Source organism: Plectropomus leopardus, chromosome 9 (assembly GCF_026936395.1).
Source record: "Plectropomus leopardus strain MGB_pleo_1.0 chromosome 9, ASM2693639v1, whole genome shotgun sequence".
NCBI lineage: Eukaryota > Metazoa > Chordata > Actinopteri > Perciformes > Serranidae > Plectropomus > Plectropomus leopardus.
In genome coordinates this window covers 7,547,737-7,566,278 of record NC_142184.1, presented here as the reverse complement: position 1 = coordinate 7,566,278, position 18,542 = coordinate 7,547,737, and the positions used below count along the sequence as shown (strand labels likewise).

The following is an 18,542-nucleotide window of genomic DNA, read 5'->3' as shown; positions in this document are numbered from 1 at the left end:
TTGTGCTACACGGCCGCTACGAAGTCCATACTTTATGTGCACAGACCACTGGTTACCACCACTAGGGGCGCTAATGCTCTTGGACCGCTGATTTGGCTGCAGCCCACTCTCATTGAGTGCGAAACACAAAATGGTACCAAATAATTACAATAAAACAAACAAAATGCCAGGGGACAGTAAACATATACAAAGCCAGAAGACTAAAAAAAATAGTTTTCATGTATTGCTTGGTTTCATTTTCAAATGTAATAAATAAGTTGTTATAAGTTTTTTTTTTTTTTTAAAAAAGGCATGAGGTTATGTTTAGACACAAAAGCACATGGTTACCAACGTCAGGGTGTTAACAAAAAGCACATGCAGGCACGGATGGTTGGGATTAGGCAAAAAAAAGGCATATAGTAAGGTATAGAAAAAACCCATTGCATTCAGACAGGAAACAAACACCAGACTCCCACATGAAAGTCTGGGGTTTGTTTGCCCCTCCTGCCCCTTATAGGTACCTTTGTGCTCCTGACATTACGTTGTTACTGGCAGCATTTCAACCTGATGCCGTTTTGTCGCACTTAATGTGCACACAAAAGATTCTCAAGTGGTGCCACCCATTCATGTGTTTGGCTGATGCTGCAGATTTTGCATCTCTTTGTAGCTGTTGTGCTTTTTTTGTGGTTTTGTTTCCTATTTGGTCATTTTGAACTTTCCCCCCATTTGTAGTTATTTTTTTCTCTATTTGCAGTTACTTTGCAGCTCTTTGGTCTTTTATAGTCTCCTCCTAGTGGATTTGTGTTAATTTGAGTGACATTTTGCAGGTGAAGGCCAGTGAGGGCCTGGGCCTGTGCCTGGTAGGCTTGTTCAGTAATACAGCCATGTGCTTTGCTTAAAACGTATATACAGATAAACACATGATAACTTTCTTTTTGCAGCAAGGATTTACCACACCGGCAGCTCGTATCAGTGTGCATCAAATGCATCAACTGATGTCTCCTTGAAGTCTCTGACAAAGGTGTGTGCTGTTTTTAGGGAGCTGCCTCAGATAAGATCAAAAACCCTGGTGTTAAACAGCAGCACCTTTCCACAAAAAAGCATCGTGTTTACAACATTTTTTTTATTGATATTACTAAAACAATATTAAAAAAAGTGAACATCAAGCGCTGAATGACAACAAGCAGTCCACAAAGTGTGTGTTTAACAAGCTCTGCTGAGAAGGTTTGATTGCTGCTGGTTTATAGCTGCGCTTCAGATCAGATCTGGTTTTGCATAATTGCAGTTTTATGTGTTTTATGCACTTAATATCCATCAGGCTTTATGGAAAATGATCTCTTCAGTGTCTCTCTGTTTGCTTTAAAGTTGGGTTAGCCCAGAAGGTTTTATTGTTAAGAGTAAAATAATTTAAAATGGCTGTTCCTTTGAGTTTAAACATGTATTTTTGTCCCAGTAGGAGACACACCTCAGAGTTGACACGTTGTTCAAAAGTGCATTCAGTCCTTACGTTTCTAAAAAGCAAACCTCCATCTTTTCCTTGAATGATCTAGCCAGACTGCTGGTTCAGAAACACAGTCATTTAGAGAGATGACTGTGAGAGCTTTGACCCTTAGACGGGGAGATTCGTTGAATGAAGAGGTGCTGTGTTTCAGCGCCACACTCCCTGGAGGCAGGACAGAGTGAAGGCTCCGTTGAAACACGTCACACATGTGAGGAATTTGAGCTTCAACACAGAATTCACATTTGGAGAAAACCTGTGATGGCACATGTTAGTGTGAAGGAGGGTCATCGCTGTGACCTTCCACAGATGGCTGGACGACTGTATGCCAGAATGATATTATTATTGCAGATTTTGCTTATTGCTTGTGTGTTAATTATTATTTAAGCTGTTTGTTTTAACTTGTGCTGTTGTTTTCTTAGTCTGTTTGCTATTTTACGTGAAATTTGCCATGCTGCTGTCTTTGCCAGGACTTTTTGAAAAATATATTTTGAACCCTAATGGGACTAGTCCTGGTTGAATAGGAGTTAAATAAAATAAATGAAAATTTCTATTTCAAGTTTTTGTAATGGCGTTCTGAGCAGAGAATGAAGTCACACTACCTCTGTGTGTGTTGTTATCCCAGTTTCTCTGAGGTTTGTTGTCGTAAGCCAATCGGGCTATGCATGCATGTAAGTGCAAGTGTGTGTCCACCCCGTTCTCTCTCCCAGCTCATCAAAAACCGCCGCTTTGTCAGTGGGCACTGGCATCAGACAGTATGAAGTGTGAGAGAGCTTGTATATGACAGGCTGGATCAGTGGTGGATGGGCCAAACAAACTCTGGACTTTCAACCCAGAGCCCACTGTACTTTTTCCGTGTGAAAACCAAAAGTCAATGGATTTATACAGTGTAGTGTGCTAGTATGTGTAGCATGCTACACGAGGGACTTGTGTAAAATGACGTATGTCACATAACGTTACATGACCTTAGTAATAACCGTAATTATTTTAAACCAAACCATTTTTTTTCTAAATCTAACCACAGATTTTTTTGCCTAAACTTAAGGAAATAAGCCTAAGAATGCACTGCCTTACCTTTACCTTTGTTGACAATATATTTTTAAAAACACTATAAATATAACAAGCAGAAGCTGTACATTTCTTGCTAAAATGAATTGTATATTGAAAAAAAACACAATGCATGTAACAAGCATAAACTGATACGCTTAAATATCAAAATCAAAGAGCTACAACATCATTTTTGGATTTTTGGCTAGGAAAGCAGTGCTAGGTGTTAACCCCGCTAGTCTTGACCACTTTGCACTTATGCCATTAAGTGGAAATGATAAAAAAAATTTTTTTTTAAAAATTATCCAGAAAATTTAATTGAAAATGTAATCTCTAAGATAAATCATGTGTGCACCATCACTGCAGAAATTTGCATCAATCCACATCAAAAATGCAAATAACAGTATGTTGCTCTGTAACACTAATTCAGATATTTGTTCACTCATGACACACGTACATAAACATGTCACAGCTGTTACACTTATTGTTTATTCATGTATATATCAAGACACATGCTGCATGATGAGCGCACATTATTGTATGTCCTGTCGTCGCCTTGCATTTATGTTCTGCATCTTGTACTCCCACGCTTCGCTGTAGTGAAGATGTATCTCAGAACAAATACTAATCCCACCTTTGAATAATGAAACAACAGTGCTTTGATTGTGGAATGATGGTATTTACTGCAGAGTCTTTTGACAATTATTGCAATTTGAATGTGTTTGTGTGAGATTCCTGGGTGTCGGCCTTGTCTGCAGGCTCAATAGCCCGAGGCCGCCCAGGGGTTGTCTTTCTACCTTAATACTCCCCTCTTCTCTCTCTCTCTCCCTCTCACCCTCTCTGTCTGACGCCTCATTGGCTGATTCTGTTCTGACTTGCCTGGGCAGGAATGCACCTACCTTCTAATGCACTTTTATGTTCAAGCAAATTGACAATGAAGAGTGCCATCATTTTGCAGCATAAATATTTCATTCCCCATTTGGATGCAGATTCGAGATGTCACACCCTGAATACAAATGGGCTGTCTCTCCCGCGGAAAATAACGGAGGGTCTGTGTGAATATGATTTGTGTGAGCTCTAGACAAATATGGTGCGATGTGATTAGGTTTTATTGAGAATCACTGTCACTGTAAAAAAACACAAAATAATAAATAATACAGTCTGAATCATAATCAAATTCCACAATTCTAGCTATTGGCAGCAGGAGAAGGAGATGCAATTACATGACTGTCCAGAATTTTTTAAAAATCCCTTTTTAGATGTTTTTCGTGTCATCATTATGAAAACTGATCAAACAGCATAAATGAAGAGAGCTTCAAAGTTATTTTACTTTTTACTTTTGGGCAGTTGCAGTGAACTCTTTGTCTTATACCACTGCTTTTTCAGTGATCTCAGCTTTCTATCTCTGCTGAAGGACAGTGTCACCCATGAGCGTTGCATGTGGATGCACCCGGTGCCCTCCACCAGCGCAAGATAACAACGCCACCGGTTCTGTCCGAGCACTTTCTCATCTGATGCTGCCCTGCCGCATTCTGGTTGGACGTGGAAAGTAACTTTTGGGGTCACACTCGTACGCCAAAAACACTGACAGAGTGGACGTATTTGAGGAGTTCAGAGTTAGAATAGGCCTCCCTGCTTCCCTCATCAAGAAGCCAATGGCATTTTTACATTGGATTTCAGATTAGTGTAGAAAAAAAGATCTTTGGCATTTCTGCATGTTTTGTTTGGAGAAAAAAAATCACAAATAAACATCCTTTTATGAAGTAAAAAGCTAACATTTTGCTTTAAACTACACCATGGTTGCATGACTTTGATGTTGCCAGCAACATATTGATAGCAACTGCCTTTCTGAGTTTCCACTTAAATACATATTAACGATAGAGTCCAGGGTCCCTTTAGTGCAATCTGTTGGTTTCTCCTGAGTGACTGCACATCGTAAATGTTTGACAATGCTTTAAAAATAGTTCTTAACTGGAGCAATGTGTCTGTGTGCAACATGTCAAAAGTTACTTCCCAAAATGATTGTATTGGGGCAGGAGGGAGCTGGATAATTCTCCCATTCATGTGTGAGACAGGGGGTCTGTCAGTACCCTGTGTTTATGTACTTCTCTCTCTGACATGGTGTAATGGAACGTGCAGTAATAACAGTGGAGGGATGGCATCGCAGCGGGAGTCATTGGAAAGTTAACGCTGCGTTTTGCTGCAACATTGTGCCTTATCTGAATATTACTGGAGTGTGACTGGCTAGTAGTCGGTCCCATCATCGCTGCAGTGTGCGACACCGCAGACACCGGATCAGTTCTTTTCTTGTGTCCAAACCATCATGAAAACACCCCAGTGTTTCCATGGAGATTAATCACATTAGGCTGCAATTAGAGGCATTGTTTCATTATGTTTGGCTGCATTAGTGGTTGTAGTTTTGCAGAATTTGCAACATTTCCTCTGCCAGGAGTCCTTTCAGTGAGACTACAAATACAAAAGCTCCCAAAACACTCCCATGTTTTTTTATAATGGTGCCTGCAGCCTCATCAGTGAATGAGTCTGGGCTTGTTTTCTGTTCAGAATACCTGTCTGGTTTTTCACTAAGCCTATACTTCTATAGAAACTGGGGACATTCCAGCTGGCAGGAGGTGCTGATTACACTCGGTTTGTTTTGAATGAGAGTGTGTGGGGCTTGTGGGTGGGGATTTGGGGCAGGCGTAGTTGAGAGGTCAACACTCATCTATTGACAAAGGCGAGACAGACACGACCAACACCCTTTGATTAGCTAGTCCATTAGTTAACCTGGTCGCACAACAGAACAGACATGGAGCACTTGGGTCAAATATCACGCTGCTGGAATTTTGTCTTCCGAAAGGTTTGACGGTGATTAGTGCGAGGATTCGGGCGTCTGTGTATTTACAAGTGTGCATGTCTGTGTGTGCGCTGTGCATATGGCTATATTCAACATCAGCAACTGAGCCATGCTGTCTGGCTAATATGTAAATAACTAAAATCTAACTTTCATGTGCATCTTCACACTTCAGTTCAGCTGCAACTTGACACCTGAATTCCCAACTCTTATATTAAAGCAAAGGTTATTCAAGGTGTTTTTCCTGAATTCTTGTTTTCAAAATACACAGATTCACAGCAGGATTGATTTTTTTCTCCTTTTCCTGCTCACCTCAGAGCAAAGGGTTTTGGGCACCATGGCGCAGAAAGTCAATACATTGTCTAAGGGGACTGAAAGGGGTCACTGAGAGCCAATTTAGATTCTTCGGCCTCTACAGTCAAAAGTTAATCCGAAGACAAAACAGGCAGCAGAAAAAGTGGGCAAGGTGTGACTGGGTGCTCACTGCACCGGTTTGTCTCTTTGTTGAGGTGACTTGGTCAAATTCTGGAGGCAGCAGGTAATGAACCACACAAAGAATATGTCAGTGGTCCTTTCTTGCCAAATGCTGCATGCAAGCTTTATCTCAAAACAACAGTAAACTCAACAAAGCACCAGCTCTAAATTAGATTTAAAATCATGGCTGTTGACAGGTGGTAAAAGCAAAACAATCTTAAAGGAATAGTTTGACATATTGGCTTGTTTGCTTTCTTGGAGGGAATTTGATGCAAAGATTGATACCAGTCTCATAACTTAAAAAAAAAAACAAAACTGCTAAAGCCAGCAGCCAGTTAAAGTAGCTGGCCTGTCGTTTTGTTTTTAAACTTTTGTACAGAGCCAGGCTAATTGTTTTACACATAGTGTCATAAAACTATGTAGCCATTGTGAGATAGATTTTTATATAAAAATTCACCCCCTGTTGCTAAGTCTATTTATGTATTTATTTTATATTATGATTATGATTATTATGATTATTATTTCTTTTATTATCATTATTATTATTATTATTATTTCTGTTGTTAAGTTGAGCATTGGAGTCAATCTCCATTAACATGGGGGTCAATGGCGATGGACTCACTTTTGGAGCCTCGAGAATAAATTAGAAGAACTGGAGTTTTTGGCACTTCCACGCTGGCTTCATTTTTCAGTCCCAGTGGTTGCCCCTTGGTTTCACCCTATTTCTAGTCTTTATGCTAAGGTAAGCTAAGCATATTTATAAGAATGGCATCTTAATCTACTGCCAAAGGTCAAAAAAAAAATAGCATATCATATTTGCCATAGCCAGACAGTGGGGAAGCTTACTTCTATGTCGCACTAACTAGACATCACACTGCCGTGATCAAAACTATTTGAACAATGTTGTTGAAATGTCCACCCCTTTCATCATGTCTCTGGGTTTTGATGTGCAGAGTGTTAGTTGGACAGACTTCAGCCGTCATTTGTGTTAAAGAGAAATAATGATAAGTGATGCAGCGGTAGCTATTAATTTCTTAATTGAATCAACACGCACCATTTGTGTGAAATGTGTAGGAGGTGTGATTGTGAAGCCATACAAAACAACAATTCAACAGCATGATTTTCTTTTCATAACCGGCCTCGCAGAGCAGAAGCAGAGACAGCAAATAGTGCCAGACTGTTCTCAAACACAGCGAACAATCTCACCTGGAGGCATTTTAAAGCTTCCTCAAAAAACAGCGGGAAGAATGTGAGAATGTGTTATTGTGGGCTGATTATATAGGCAAAGGTGTGAAAACAACATAATTATAAGAAGTCTCAGAGTACTCTACACACAATATACTGGATTTATAATGATCGTCAACAACAATCAGCTTCTGTATGCTTGAAATATTGTTATGAAATTTAAGACCCATACTGGCTTTAAAGGGATACTTCACTCTCTAAATGATCATTTGTGTATCAATTACTCACTCCATGCTACGTTGAAATTGCAAACAAAACTTTGTTTTTCTTGCTTGCCTCCATGGTAAACTAAGCACCCAAAAGCTGAGAAATTTCTTGATGAAATGAAATCTTAGGGGTCCGAAATTTAACAACTGCAAAACTATAACAAAACATCAATTTACAAACTCTCACACAACTTGTGCAGTCTAATCCAAGTCTCATTTATCCAGTCATATGCTCAGTACTTCCCAAACACAGTCCTTTGTGACAGGGAACTGAACTGAAAGTGAAACTAATCAATGCTCTCTTCAAAGCCAGACCCCATTAACAAAAACGGTAATTTTACCTCGCTGAACACGGAAGCTGCTGGTCCACTACTGCTGTGATTAGTAAGTGTATTTGTGTTATTTTGTGGCTTTAGTGACTCTGAACTAACCCAAATTCCCACAATAACTTAAACTAACTGATCAAGGTTGTGGTAGACCAGCAACTCCTGTGTTCAGCGAGGTAAAATTACTTTTTTGTCTGGCTTTGAAGAGAGCATAGATATGGGCTTACCTATCATCATGTCACCCGTTAGTTTGTGGACTGATGTTTTGAAACCTCAAGTTTTTGGAGCCAGAAGTGACTGATTTAGATGAGAGGGTGGAGTGTGATGTAGCAGGGAATGCTGATTGCCAAAATTAGCTTTAGAGATCAAAATTGTTTTTTGTACCAGACTGTAAATATGTTTATTTCTGCTGTAAAGTTAAGCATTTTGGATCTATGGGGATTTATTCTGTTAGATCCAGCCTCAAGTGGCCATTAGAGGAACTACAGTTTTTCACACTGAGTTTTTTACGAAAATCCATGTGTTTGGGAAGTACTGAGCATATGACTGGATAAATGAGACTTGGATTATCCTGCAGAAGTTGTGTGATAGTTTCTAACCAGATGTTTTGATATAGTTTTTTTATGTTAAAAGTGGACTCTTGTGACTTAAATTCATCAAAAATTTTCTGTTTTTGGATTTTTCGTTTACCAGATTCAGCGTAACATGTGGTGAGTAATTGATACGCCGCTGGTTGTTTGGTGGGTGAAATATTCCTTTAAGGCTGTGTAAAATCAGAAGTTTCACACTGACTTTTAAAGAAACTTTTTGAATATGCACGTAATGGCATCACAGGCATGGTGTAATGCTAAAACATCAAGCAAAAGTCAGCATCCTCACCAGCTGATGATACATGCAGAAGACATAACCTGCAGCTTTGTTCTTTTATTGCAGAGTAAAGCTAGTTTGCAGAGCTGTTGGAAAAACAGCAAATGATACTTGGATGGTTTTGATACTTTCTACTTGGACAAGCAGCACAGGGGTGGTATTTTATTTCAGTAACATAATGACATCTAATGCGAGTATGCTTCAGTGTAAACATAATACGGAGCAGGTCGGAGCTGTTAGATTTTAATAATGCCATCTTTGCTCCAGGACAGTATGTCCCAGTCTACTTTCAGAAGTAACAATAGGTTGCTTCTGTAGGTAACAAAATAGAGTAGCTGGTCAGACAAGCTATTTTAACATTTGCAGCTTATGTTCGAGGAGGTGAACACACAATTGAATCCTTTCCTTACACCTTTTCGCTGAAAAAACACACCAACCTCCAAACTATTTGTGAAAAACTTTTAATCACTAAGGCTGTCGTCCACCTGAGGAAGATGTTTTGGCTGCAGTTATATACTTGTAACAAAACATCGCTGCTGCTGTCACTCTGAAGCTCATAATCTCTTAAAGGATTGGTGGTGGACCTGGACAGCTTTTAGGATGTCAAGGCTGAAACTAACCCCTCATGGAGCTGTTATTCCCCAAAGTCTCCACGTTTCAGTTCTATATAGAGTTACAGGATTATCCGAGCTGAGCCAGAAAGAGCACATTAGAGGTGACACCAAATTTCTAGTGGCGAGCCAGTGAAGACGAGAAAAACATTTTTATATACCTTTATAATTTTTTTTATGTCTGCTTTTCATTTGTCATCATTATTGATTTAATCATCTGTATTGTGACAGACAACGCTACTCATGTTTTTATCAACACTTTCTTCTTAAGGAATAATAAGACATCATAATGTTTTTCCTCATAGCAGGCTTTACATATATTAATGTAATTTGCTGTTTACACGACTTGTTGAAATATAGCTATATCATTTGATTATTTAATAAAATTCATATATATAAACAAATATATATTTGGCAATAGTCAACAAATACTTTTAAGAAAAGCATCATTTCTGAGTTGATTATGCCAGTGTTAATGTAGACATATACTAATATTAAAGATATTCTATATGTATATATAACATTTCACATTTATTTTTTTCTTCTATCGAAAATTAGTTTTATAACTGTTTTAATGTTAATGTAAACAATCATTTTGAACACACATCACTCTTGCAACGGTTATAGTGTCATGTAAAAGTGAAAATATAAGTTCAGTTTAACTTCTTGAATCTATAGTTCAGAGTTGAATCTACAGCCAAGTTTCTGTTATTGTGTAAGTGTGGACATGAGTTGCGGTGTGTGTTCGTCTCCTTGGCATTCGCTTTGCAGATGAACTTGTTATATTTGTGGCACATGACATTGATTTCACTTTTCTTAGGGTGCAGAGCTGCCATCTTTGTTTCTCTTTTCTTTTGACGAGTGCAGCTGGTGCGGAGTCGAGGCTGGTGTGTGTGGGAGGGTGCTGTCATCCATGAGGAAGATCCTCCTCATATGGAGCTTCCTTCTGTCCCCCCCCCCCACAAACACACACACACACACACACACACACACACACACACACACTGCAAAAGCATTATGAAGCAGCACGACCGTGATGTCACAGCACATCACAACAAACCAGAACTGTCATTCACGTAAATGTCATTTGATCGATCAAATGACTGTCATTTGATACGTGACTGTAATGTGAAATGCGAAAGGGGCCACAGGTAGTCGTGAATGCACAGAAAATTATCCCCCTTCTCATCATTGTGAAATTGGTTTCATAACCTTTTTTGCTTCTTTCGTCTCATTCTTTTGCTTTTATGGCCTCTAACTTCACTGCTGGTTCAATTTGACTGCTTTCATCAGTGTTTCTTTCAGTGGAAAAGCTATAAAAAATGTACAGCAGACAGACAAAGTTAAAGAAAGGTGGTGAAACACAGTGAAGCATTTAGCTGCTAAAAAGAAATATAGTCTTTACAGGCAACCCGTTCTCAGTCCCAACTCGTCAAAAATGGATGCCTGGTCGGTGGCCGTGGGCGGCAGACAACAACACAGAGGCGCCATCAGTGGTGATATAGCATGCACCCAGCAGTGGCTGTTTTGGACTTTGTGGACAACTACCAAAGAGCGAGACATTAATTTATTTTATTTGCGGTAGGCTGCAAAACATCCACTGACACAAATTGATTTTCTGTTTTTTGGAGCTGGACTATTTGTTTGGACTGCTATTGGAATAGATACCATTCGGTTCTGCATCGCACTGCACTCTTAGAGCCCACAGATGGAGCAGCAGCAATGCCAGGCGCAGGGAGAGTGAAATTTAATCATTCATAGCACTGGGCCTCTGTAGCAGCTGCTTCGCTCATCCATCGATGTGATCTGATCAGCTCTCCCCGGATTGACTGATCAATTATCTCCCTCTGCCTCCCTCAGAGTTTGCACAACATTAGACGGACTGCAGTGGTATTTTTATCTTTCTGTACAGAGATGCACTTCCATGCATTGAACACTGGGGGCTTGATGGATGGATTGGTAGATAGTTTATTTGGCAATGACAAAAAAAAAATGCATAAAATTGGCTTCACCTGAAGATAGTTATCAAGTTTAGCTTTTTAGCTGCTTCAGTTTCAGGGTCCTGGTTTTGTGCATGCTGGCTCAGTGTCACATTGTCATGGAATAGCAACAATAGCACCATCATTAGTGGTATTAGTAACACCTGTGCTTTCCTGGCAAGTCAAAATGTCTGCTGTGAAAGAGGCCTATTAGGATCAGAGGGCTGTCATCAAACAACCTGCTGTCTGTTGTTTTATCAGAGTGAATTGACGCTTCATCTTCACATTTCTTCAGGTTCGATATTCTGCTCCTCATCCATGATGCAAACTGCAAATGCTTCATTCACTCTCTGTCGCTTTGTTGTTGTTGTACCACCACAGGATGACATGAGGGCTGTAGAAGCCTTGTTTGTAGATCAGAGCTATGAGGACTGATTATTAGTATATTAGTATAATTAGTATTAATTATCATTAGGTGATAATAATGTGTTTGTTCCCGTCACTAACAGGTATTTGGTTCCAATGAGGGGAGCTGTAAATTGTTGTGGATGTGTGACACAAGATTTTGATTCAGAATATTTTGATGTTTGGAGGAAACGTGTAGTAAGAGGGGAGATTTGGGTGTGACTGAGAAACGTGTATATGCCTGCGTGAGTACATGCTGGCAGTGCTGCAAAGCAACTAATGACACAAGTACTGTACTTAAGTATTTTGAGGTACTTTTTACCCCATTATTGACAGCATTAGTTACTAGATGTGGACTCGAGTCACATGAATGGGACTAAAGTTAGACTCAAGTCCCAAGTTTAAAGACTTTAGTCATTAATGCAGTGATTCCCAACTGGTCGAGCCATGGGGTCCAGATTTCTCCTTGGTCAGTAGTTCAAGGTCCACATAGTTTAACAGTTCAGCGTCATACTTGCGTTTGGCCATGTCGTCAAGCTAGTTTGTTGTCTTGTTAAGTAGCTGTCCGTTATTCACTCACTCTAAAGCAGGAAATAGCACTTTGAAATGAAATTTAAAAAAGGTTTTATTAGAAACTTGACACATAAATGAGTCTATGCGGCCCACTCAGAATGGACCCACGACCTACTTTTGGAATGCGACCCACCAGTTGGGAAACACTGAGTTAATGGATGTGAGTATTTTTTAACTTTGAAAAAAAACAGTATCATGTTAGAAACTGCTAAAATGACTTTTCTGACTATTATAAGGACATGAAATCATTCCAAACTTGAGAAACAAGGTCGTTTGCAGCATCAACACTGTCCTGAATGACAAATACGGTCAGAAGGTGGTTGATATTTATCTCACAGTCCCACATCATTCTATTTCTGGAAGTCATTGGCACTAAATTGAGAGCTTGTAATCTCACATTGGTTATTTTCAAGCCCCTGCTTATCTGAATAGAACATGAGAAGCAGAATGAGTTTCTGACTTTTGAAAATAATAGCCGCAGCCGCCGGCTTTACATATTTATTTGGTAGCAAAGGTTGGATAACGCAGCTGGGAAACTAAATTATGTATCAACATCTAATGCTGATTCCTCTTCATAGGCCAAGCACTCTAAATGAGGAGAGGGCAACAAGGATGGCAGATGTATAGCTCTGCAAGTGCCTATTTATCCCGCTGAAGTACGCAGAGCCAGAATAAATGCTTCCTACTTTACATGTGGATAAGAATAGTGTTCTGGGTTTGGGATTTGATTGAAAGCACTGCTATCTAATCTGTGATAAATATTCATCCCATGGCCTTTTTTATTCAGTTGTTGTGGAGTCCAGAATTAATGGGAATATATCTGGTCAGCTCCAAGATGCACCGCAGATTCATGACATTTGGATGTCTCCGGTGTGGAGGCCTTCGCAGTCGGGGTTGGATTTGCATCTTATTGTGACCTCCACTAAGTCAAAAGTACACAGATCTTCTCAGGATAAAGCTGATTGTGGTTGTGAAGAATTTCACAACGATGAAAGATTTATTTCAGAGTTAGTCAAACATTTGAAGGAAGGATCTTTCTCACTGTTATCTGCCCCCCTCTTCTCTACCATCTCTCATGTAGGAATTTTCCACAAGTGTTTCTGCAGAAACTGTGGAATGCTGACAGGATGGAGCATGTCTCCGGTTCTCGCACTATCTGCACAATGTATGTCCTCAAGTGTCTGTGCAAACTTGCTCAGACATAAAAAAGACAACTTGGAAGTTTGCTCGCTGTCATGAGGACAAGTTGTTTATCAGAGCAAACATTGGCGCTTCAGAGTTTGTCGTGGCAGGGGGTTAACTTTGTCATTTTTAAGTACTTTGTTATTGTTTGGTTGGTTCTTTGTGTGTGCATTTGTGAGTGTGTATATCTGTTTGTCCTCAGCTAATCTTATAAACTACTGGACCAGTCAGCCTGATGTTATCTGCTCACATCAAGGACTTTATGCTCAAAAATTTCTTGTAGTTGCAATAATTCACAACTGTTGAAAAGCCTGTTTTTTGTTTCTTTTTTTGCCATCGTTGACTGCTGACTTCTGACTCATAACCAGACAGTTTTCTGGAAATCAGCTTGGCTTTGAACAAGCCTTACTTCATCTACTGTAGGTCACAGTTTGGCCCTTGTCACGGCTAAAATAAAAAGCTGACATCCATCAAAAAAGCTTGGTTTCGCTTGTAACCGGAACATCTACAAATTAATTCAGCACCCAAAATGTAAAGATCCAGTAAAGTTAGGCACAATACGAGCTCAATAAATGACCATTTTTACTATTGGCACCCCTTTCTTGACTGTAAAGTCCCTTACACGCTATGCAGACAGTCGTTCTGGTCGACTTTGGGTCGTCAGAGAGCACCCCTCGTCACTGTGGTGTGTCCTGCGTCTTTGGCTCTCGTCGACCCTCGCTGGCTTTTTTCCAGGGCCCGTCAGTGAATGAAATCAATCTGATTTTCTGTTCAGCTCAACATACGAGAAGACAAATGAAAGTAAGGAATGTCGAGTGCCATTGAAACAAAGTTTATAAAGTAAGATTGTTTTTCTTCAGCCATTGAGCTGTTTGGCAGAAATGTTTCCTGATGGGTTGTTATTGTTCACTGGTGCATGCTAAATATTTTTTTTCGAATTGGACCTCTGGTTTCCCTTTTTGAATGAAGATTACAGACCACTGTGGTCTGCTGGTAGGGAGCGGTTTTTCCTGGTTGGCCATCAGTTTGGTGCAACTTTTGGCTGAGATATGGCAACTTGAAGTGATGCCGCAGGGGGCTTTTGATTGTGCTCGTTCTCTGATGTTGGTTTGGTGTGTCTGGAGTCGAGAGGGACTATTAAACTGGGTGCAGCTGCCTCATGTTTTGTTCTGTCCTTTTGCACAGTGTCATACAGCACCAGGAGAGCTTCAGAAACAGCGTTTTGTCTGATTTTGTAGAGTTGTAGATTTTGTTGATGTGCTCATTTTCCTTTTTTATTTTTGCCTCTTTCATAAATGAGAAGGCTACAAATAGTTTTTTCTTCTTTTAACTGTGTTTAATGTTGCTATTTACTATTACTTGAGCTGTTGCCCACAGACAAAGTTAATGCTCTGAAAAAATCCAGTTATAAATGACATGAATCGAAGATTTGTAGACGTGTCTTACTTATTTAAAATACACTCATCCTCATTATTATATGAAATGCGCTGGGGCATGTCTGCAGGAATTACAAGAATTGTCTAGAGAGGCTGCGATTAGCTATAAAGTGATCGCCTGGTGGAGATCTGCACTCTACTGAGTGCACTTTTCTAGTTTGAATATACACCCTAGTTGTGACCATTTATCATAAATTTTAATTTAGACATTTAATAAAATAACAAAGGCAGGGCAGATGTGCATAAAGGCAGAGAAAAGAGATGAAAAGAGCTGTGGATTTCTTCAACTGAAAATTTGAAGACATCATCAGCTGCTTCTGATTCGTTACCTCAACCCTCTGATATACTTCAAGGACAAATGAACAAATGACAGACAGGCCTATGCTTCTGTGAGAGAGGATAAAGAAGTTGCAGACTGAGGTTTTTTTTACCACAGAAACCAGACAAAGCTCTACATGTGCTTTAGGCTGACTCATAAAATGACTGTTTTGCTTTCACCTCCACCGTCATTCCTCACACGCTGAAGTATCCTACTGAGGTTACTGCAGGAATCTGACAGAGGATGCCTTTATTTTCTCCTGCACGATGCTGACACAGGGCAACATGAGCTGCGGCTTTGTAAATCTTCTCGTCCTCTGTGATCAGCTCTGGTTAAGTCACTGGACCTGCCTGCCTGTGAAACCTGATCCAGTAGGGAGATTTTCTTTGAAATGGAAAGGCAATACAGTTTGCCCGCCTCGAGCATAGATAACAGTTTTGGCGCTTCTTGACTCTCTCTATTATGTGGGAGTACCATCAAAATGCATCAGTGCAACACATCTCCATGGAGGTAATGGGATCTGAGTCCCCGATAATGGTGTACAATTTGAAACCTCATTTTAGCAGGGTAGTTAAGCCTTAACACCAGCAACGCTTGACCATTATCTGCCTCGATGCTGATAGAGATTAGGAGAGATTCCTGAATTAGGCAAACATGACCACAATGTCCTTTAATAAGAAAAATACTTAGTGAATACTCATCCTGGAGTTAGCCAATTTATTCCTCTGGAAAATGAAACAAAGTGAGGAACAAAAGGGCGATAACAATCTCAGCAGCAGAACTACACTGATGACCTGCAGGAGGATCATCATTGTTTTCCCTGGCCAAAGGGGAGACTGAAAATGCACTTGTGCGCCATCTACTGAAGCAGAGAGGGAAGTGTCAGAGGGCAAAACCTTAAATACTCAAGAGGCCAGTGTGGACTGTGGACAAGCAACTTACAGAGTCCCGATTCATGCAAGAACACTGTAATTATTTTACAGAATTGTTTGTAATAATGCATCTTATACAAGAGGGAATAATAAACACTTAACAGTTTTTAATGCTGAACTATGCAAGGCCTGGTGGTAGAAGAAGTACGAAAGAAGCTATTATCAGCAATGTGCTTAAACAGGGTTCCTGCAGATCCTTAAAAAGTCTTAAAATTATTGAAATCATCAATCTAAAAATAAGGCCTTTATTGGTATTAAATTGACTTCAATACGTTTTTCAAAAGTCTTAAAAATTCTTTTCTGAGTTTTTTTCTCACTTTGCATTATAAAATTTCAAAAATAATAAGTAACATCTATTTTTTTGTTAAATAATTGAATGATTTCATTTTCTTAAACTTGTGATGTTGGGAATCCAGGCACTAGAATCTCACATGCAGATTGAGAAACACAAAATCAGAAAGAAAACGCCAGATATTTGTTCCACCCCCTGAATGAGTGGCATCGCGAACTCGCTCCCACCGGCACCAGACGGTGTGCAGTGCAGTAAAGTGAAGAGTAGAAACATAAATCTATAGACCGACACAAGTATCAGTCAAAAATATTTACTACAGTTAACCAATCAACTGATTGACTGTTGACATCCAGATTATATAGAAGATAGAAAGATATATAGAGAAGTTTCGAGGTGGACGTGTGAACAGTACTTGAGTAGATGTATTCAGTTACTCGCCATCGCTGGATAGGCCGCCGGGATAACAGCTTATTTAAAACTTGACATTCTGTGGAATTTGCTGTGATACTCTCTGATTAAATGTGAGAAACTCTCGTGGACTTCTCTTAACCCGACTGTCGGAGTCCTCACTAGAACTTTCATTTGATTACCGCAGAAGTTCACGGTGTGTCCGCAGCGTGTGCCTGGAGAAATGTGAAATGAGCAGCCTGGCCTGCCCGAGTTTAATAGGTTCCAACTATTTCCTCCTTTTTTTGACAGCTAATTTAATTTTGCTCTTTAACTCACCCTAATCCACACTTGACACAGAGTGTGAACACAGCGTGAACCAGTCCCCGATTTCATACCAAAGCCTAACAGAGGTTTCTCGTTATTGTCGTCAAACAGGAGAGATTTTAGCCTCTGGTCTCTCCATTCAGAGAAAATGTCGTGACTAAACAACAATGCATTAACCCCAACACAGATATGAATTTTCTTTTCTTTTTTTGTTTAAAACCACAACATATTTTCAGAACACGAGGCTCACAGTGTGACAAAACAGTGTTACAAAACAAATCCGTATATATATATATATATATATGTATATATATATATATATATATATATATATATATATATATATGTATAGACACAACAGTTAAAAGGCATAATAAGTCAGTCCCCCCCACCCTCTACATTCATTTAACATGAAAAAAGGACGTACGGTGTAAAATTATGTACTGGGTTAAAATATGACTATGAGGTTAAAATAATAATTCTGATATTATAAAAGAAAAAAAGGGAGAAAAAAGTTAAATAAATAAATACATAGTTAGATAGATAAAAATAAAAAACATTATAAAATGTACATATTATAATAATAATATTATCAACAACAACAACAACAATAATAACATTATTATTATTATTACTATTAATAATAATAATAATAATAATAATAATAATAATAATAATAATAATAATAATAATAATAATAATAACAACATCAAAAATATTGACAGTGATGGTGTCCTGAGAAGTGGCGTACACTATCCTGTATTGTCAGTTTATGGTCAAAGATGGTCTAAGAAATATTAGGAGAAAAGAATTTAGGAAACCTCATGTGGCACTAGATTTAGTTTGCTTCCACTCTGAAGGGTGTCAGCCTTGTAACAGAGTTTGTTTGAGTTCAGATGGTAAATAATTTAAGAAAGAGCTCCAGATCTTAAGAAATGGATCCTCATTATTCCTAAGGACGACACTTTCAATTCTTTTATGACGTAAGACTCTGAAAATCTCCCTGTGCCAGACTGTCACTGTGGGTGGAGTGTCTTTAAGTATTTTCAAAGATATGAATTTTGTGTTGTATTTTTATTCTAAACTTTAATTTGTAGTGAGACCAAAATGCTGCACAATAGTCCCAAAAACATCCTTTATTAAAACCGATAATATATGTTTGTAGAACAGTAATTACTTAGGGTCAGGGAGCTGCTGAATAATCTGCACAGTGTATTTATATACTTTCTAAGGCACAGATGAGACTATTTCACTATCTGTCTCTCTCAGCGTGCAGCCTATTTTCACTCCTGAAATGTCTTTCTTGCTTTTTAGAACTCAGATATGGATTTTGGAGAAATGTGCAGAAACTAGATTCTTGTAACTTTTGAAAGTTACAAATGGTTTGTGCAATCTCTTTTCTCCATATGAGAGTGGGTGAGACACACGGAGGTATTTTCTCCTGCCGGGGGAGACACATAAAAAAGAATGTTGGCAATATTATTTCTGAAACCGAGTTGACGTTATTGCAGTTTTATGTGTCATGGGAAATCATTGTGTCCTGGGCTGCAGCAAATGATTATTGAGAGCTAATAGTGTGCGATGTTTAATATAAGGGAGAGAACAG

General features: G+C 39.1%; 1 long non-coding RNA gene across 1 annotated transcript in view; it reads left to right on the top strand.

The window, feature by feature from the left end:
• The window catches only part of LOC148188672 (uncharacterized), a 99,375-nt gene that overhangs the window by 53,079 nt on the left and 27,754 nt on the right, over positions 1-18,542 (top strand). The window lies entirely within an intron of this gene.